Genomic DNA, 6,138 nt, shown 5'->3' with positions numbered 1-6,138 from the left:
TCCGATACATAGATGTCACTAGTATGAAATATTTACGATAATTTGGCTTTTTCGTGATCTCTGGTTATCGCAGGTCTACATTTTTTCTAAGAGCGCACTCAATTAATTATAAACAATATATATGTATATAAATATATGTATATATATATATATGTATATATATGTATGTATATAGATATATATATATATATCACACAGGAACCCACAGTCGGAGAAAGAATAAACTTCGAATAGAGAATAATCCTATATTTCGGCTATCAACTGTAGCCCTCTTCAGGAAAGTACAGTTGATAGCCGAAATATAGGATTATTCTCTATTCGAAGTTTATTCTTTCTCCGACTGTGGGTTCCTGTGTGTTATCTACAAATGTGCTACTACATTTCTATATAGAAATATATATATATATATATATATATGTATATATATATATATATATATATATATATATATATATATATATATATATAAATATATGTATGTATATATATATATATGTAACAAAAAACTACTGTCAGAGTGAAAGAAAAACTTCCGAGTACGCTACCTTTGGAAAATATATGTGAAGTGTTTGGAAGTGGGTAGAAATGCTGTCAATGATTTGATTGTGTACACTCTGAGGAAGTCCTTTCAGGACTCCAACGGTTCCTGGTGTTTACCTCACCACCCTTACACCAGGAGTCTTCCATTTTACTAACATCATTGTTGAGGATGTTCTCTCTCTCTCTCTCTCTCTCTCTCTCTCTCTCTCTCTCTCTCTCTCTCTCTCTCTCTCTCTCTCTCTCTCTCTCTCTCTCTCTCTCTCTCTCTCTCTTAATCCAAACTGCAACCGTTTCAGAATATTTCCCCACTCCCAGTCACTAAAATTTTTACATTAGTACGCCCTTGTGTCTTTTTTTTTTTTTTTCCTGAATGAATTTTATGGGCAAAAATACGGTTGCAGTATGTATTCAAACCTTTAGCGTGTTCTGGACAACTTGTGATGGTAATGTACCATTGTGTATATTATATTTATAAAGGATTACGAAGGAGGATCATGCCGACAGAAGGCCTTTTGGTCCATAACTAGGTTCGATGCAAAAAATATATAATGATGAATAAATAGATAAATAAAAACTATAATGATATAAATAGTAATAAGTGATAAATAATAACAAATAAATAAATAAATAATATAAAATAGATGGCAGGCATTACAGCATCTTGCTTGGGTGTTTATCTAAACGTATCTAAAGCTTTGAATTGAACTACATTGTACTGCCTTTGTAGGAAGTTACAAAGATTACAAAGGCGGAGCATGCTGACAGGAGACCTTTTGGTCCATATCTACGTCGGATGCGAAAAAGTCATAATAATAATAAAATAATAAATAAAAACTATAATAATGTAAATAATAAATAAAAACTATAATAATGTAAATAATAAATAAAATACATAAATAAATGCATAGGTATAGTAAATAATAAACAAACAGGTAAATAGTAAATAATAATAAATTGACATATAACTAATAATAAATGAAAATCAGACAGACAAATGATAACAAAACAAAAACAAATAATATAAGATAAATTATAATCATTACAGCATCTTGCTTAGGTGTTTATCTAAATGATTCTTAAAGCTTCGAACTGAACTACACTGCACTACCTGTGCAGGAAGTTTATTCCATTCATTAACTACACGGTTGGCAAAGTTGTTTCTACCTACTTCCAAATTGAATCTATTTCCGGACAGTTTGAGACCATTGTTTCTTGTCTGATTCTCATTCAATGTTGTCAATTCCCTCTAAAATCTTAAAGACCTGTATCAAGTCACCTCTAAGTCTACGCTTTTTTAGGGAAAACAGATTCATATGTTTTAGTCGATTTTCGTATGATTTATTTTTGATATTTGGAATCAGTTTTGTGGCTCACCGTTGTACTTTTTCCAGTCTGTCAATGTCTTTAATGAGATTCGGTGACCATACGGAAACAGCATATTCCAAATGTGGACGAACTAACGATTTATATAGCTTGTTAATGAGTGATGGACTTTTGAAATCAAAAGATCGCGCAATCAGTCCTAGAATCTTATTTACTTTCTCAGAGGCTGAAATACACTGCTTGGGTGATTTGAGGTCGTTACTGATAATTACGCCGAGATCTTTTTCACTATCCACTTGTTAACGAATTTCCAAATAACTTGTAATCGTACTTGCTGTTATTTTTTCCTATGTGCATTACCTTGCATTTATTTGTGTTAAATTTCATTAGCCACTTTTCAGACCATTGCTGTAATTTATCTAAATCTTCTTGAATATCTAATTGGTTTGAGTGATCATTTGCCACTCCGCACAGTTTTGTATCATCAGCAAATTTGGAAACAGTAGATTTTAGTCCATGGTCTATATCATTTATATATATGTACTATGAATAGAAGTGGCCCAAGAATGGAACCCTGAGGAACTCCACTTGTAAAAAATTTCCATCTAGAAGTTTTTCCATTTAAAAAAAAACTCTCTGTCTTCGACCATTCAACCAATTACTAGTCCAACCTAATAGGCTACCACTTATTCCGTGTAAAGCTAATTTAGTAAGTAGTCTTTCGTATGGGACGGTATCAAAAGCTTTTGCAAAGTCTAGATATATTAAATTTATATTGTTTCTTTTGTCATAATTCGAGATAACTGTGTTGTAGAATTCGAGTAAATTAGTCACGCAAGAACGTTTCCATCTGAAACCATGCTGGCTTTCATTTATCAAACGGTTACTTTTTAAATGATGTTCGATAGCATCTCTGATGATAGTTTCCATTATTTTTCCTACGATTGAAGTCAAACTTATAGGCCTATAGTTATTTGGTCTCTTTTTGTCACCTTTTTTGAATATGGGAGTAACGTTAGCTAGCTTCCATTCTCTTGGGACATCTCCGGATATGATGGATTTCTTGAAAATAGTTTCTAATGGAACAACAATCTCATTTTTCGTTTCCTTTAAGATTCTTGGATGCCAACCGTCAGACCCTGGTGTTTTATTAACTTTGAGTTTATCCATACACCTTTTAATTTTTTCTTTTGTTATATTTACCGTAGTAAGTTTACCCTAGACTTTTCACCGGTTTCAGTTTGGAATTCACTTTGAGGTGTTTCGTTTATTCCATTCATTAACTATACGGTTGGTGAAGTTGTTTCTATCCACTTCCAAATTAGATATATTTCTTGACAGTTTGAGACCATTATTTCTCGTCGGATTCTCATTCAGTGTGAAAATTCTGTCATTTTTTATGTCAATTCTCTGTATCAAGTCACCTCTTGAATGGCTTGGATGGGTGGGATGTAGTGAGTCTTTAGGGTTTCTTTCACACCCTCAATCCAGGTCTTCCTCTTGCCTAGTATCTTAAAGACCTGTATCAAGTCACCTCTTGCCTTGTAAGAAGTGACTTGATACAGGTCTTTAAGATGCTAGGCAAGAGGAAGACCAAGGAAGACCTGGATTGAGGGTGTGAAAGAAACCTTGAAGACCCACAACATCCCAACAACCCATCCAAGCCGTCCATCTTGCCAGAGACAGAAAACTCTTTCTCCCCCCGACGCCCAAGACGGTACAAGAAGATGGATAAAGTATCAAGTCACCTCTGAGTCCACGCTTTTTTAGGGAAAACAGATTCATATGTTTTAGTCGATTTTCGTATGATTTATTTTTGATATTTGGAATCAGTTTTGTGGCTCACCGTTGTACTTTTTCCGGTCTGTCAATGTCTTCAATGAGATTCGGTGACCATACGGAAACAGCATATTCCAAACGTGGACGAACTAACGATTTATATAGCTTGTTAATGAGAGATGTAGCATACTTCTGAAGTCAAAGGATTGCGCAATCAGTCCTAGAATCTTATTTGTTTCCTCAGAGGCTGAAATACACTGCTTGGATGATTTGAGATCGTTACTGATAATTACGCCGAGATCCTTTTCACTATCCACTTTTATTAACAAATTTCCAAATAACTTGTAATCGTACTTACTGTTATTTCTACCTATTTGCATAACCTTGCATTTACTTGTGTTAAATTTCATTAGCCACTTTCCAGACCATTGCTGTAGTTTATTTAAATATTCTTGTAGCATCGTGCAGTAATTGTTGTTTATTATACTTGTACTTGCTTATTATACATGTACTTGCTTATTATACATGTACTTGCGAATTGTTCAATAGTGTTTGTGTTTTCCCATTACATAATTCTCATATATTTTGTTGGACCTTAATTTTACTAAATTGTATTAATTTATTACAATCCGTGTACCTTCTATAAAGAGAACCAAGCGAACTATGTAAGTCCCATTCCCTCCCCGGTGAGGGATAAATCTACAAGATAGTGCTGGGCAAATACCGCTAATTTCAATACCGGAATTACCGGTAAACAACAATGCCGTTACCGGAATTACCGGTAATTTACCGGTAAAAGACTCGTGAGGTAGTAGTGACGTCCCAAGTTCGAGTCGCCTTTATGACTTAAATCTAAACAAATTTCATCCTACTATGGTGTGTAGTCACAAGTTTTGTAACGTCGTCACTATAAAAATCCTGCGCTCCGAGTCGTTACTCCAACTCTTGTGGGCGGGGAGTAGGGAGGGGGTGCGTGTAAGGTCACAGCATTACCTCCTCTCCCTCAGTGCATAGGCCTACGCACCAATCCCCCCTCCCCCTCTCACACTCCACTTCCGTCTCTATGTAAGTGCAATTTCATACAAAGAATATATTTTTCACATAGAAACAGAATTTCATAAAAGAAAAATAATTACATGCATCATTTTTACACATTACACATAAAAATTAATTTCCAAAATCACCCATTTTTCATTTAGTCAGGACAAAGTTTTTTTGTACAATTGAGGTTTTAAAGGTTTTGTGCGAGATGAATTGACATATGTAGGTCATTTTCATAATGTTTTTTTTTTTTACCAAGTTCCTCTTATATTAGGCTCAGGAACACAATCTCAACCCTTTGAATTTCTGTCAAAGTTTTTTTCAATTGTTCATAGTTGTCATTTTTTATATTGGAATTACGTTAATTTTGTATTAGCAGGACTCTACGATCCCTATATTTATATTATAGTACCTTTAAATGGACAAAAACACACGCATATATTTTATTTTAATTTTTTATTCTGTGTATCCATTTGGATACATGCCCACCGGAATCGCCAGCGCGCGCCACCTCCACCAATCTAGGGTAAGGCTCGCAAATATTAGTTACTTAAGACTACGCGAATAATAATTACATGCGTATCACTAACAAAATATGATTTTTGAATAACACGTTACCTTGCGTCGTAGAGGCCACTTCAATGGGCACAGTGTTAATCCACCAGAATCTTTGATCGTCTCTGCCCGCTTATTCTTGTCTCTGCTTTCCGTGAGTCTGTTGTGGTATACTGTAGTGGTGGGCAGCTACCGGTAAAGTTACCGGTTTTATCGGTAACAGCCTTGACGGTAGCTTACCGGCAATAATTCTGCTACCGTTAAGGTTCCGTTAACCGATAAGCTATACCAAACACTCGTGGAGCGGTAAGCACGTCTCGGCTTGGTGGTACTGAGTGACGGTAGTGGTGGGCAGCTACCGGTAGTTACGGGTTTTATCGGTAACAACCTTGACGGTAGCTTACCAGCAAAAAAATCTGCTACCGTTTAGGCTCCGTTAACCGATAAGCTATCCCATAATACTCAGAGAGCGGTAAGCACGTTTCGGCTTGGTGGTACTGAGTGACAGTACTGACGGATGAAAATTAACAGGATGAAAATTAACAGGAACGTATTCAACGTGCTAGATCGTCCTGCTCCCTTCTCGGCCCACTGATGCACAGTACGAAATGTACGTATTCGAATATGAAAATTAACAGACGTGCTAGATCGTTTTGTTCGCATCTCGGCCCGCAGAGGTTCAGTGCAAAATGTACGTATTCGAATAGTCAGCCTATGTGATCTAGAAATGAAGAGGTGGTCAAACTACTCGAAAACTTTTCAGTCTGCCTGGTTAAAGGATCCCCTGTTTAAAAAATGGTTAGCGGAAGTGAAAGAGGATGGAAATAAGGCACGTTGTAAAGTTTGTAGAACGGACATGAAAGCTCACAGAACGGGGAGATTGGAGAGACACTTACCAGA

The sequence above is a fragment of the Oratosquilla oratoria genome, chromosome 28 (genome assembly GCF_046742065.1).
Source record: "Oratosquilla oratoria isolate Oo_2021 chromosome 28, ASM4674206v1, whole genome shotgun sequence".
NCBI classification, from domain to species: domain Eukaryota; kingdom Metazoa; phylum Arthropoda; class Malacostraca; order Stomatopoda; family Squillidae; genus Oratosquilla; species Oratosquilla oratoria.
This window is presented reverse-complemented; position numbering follows the sequence as displayed.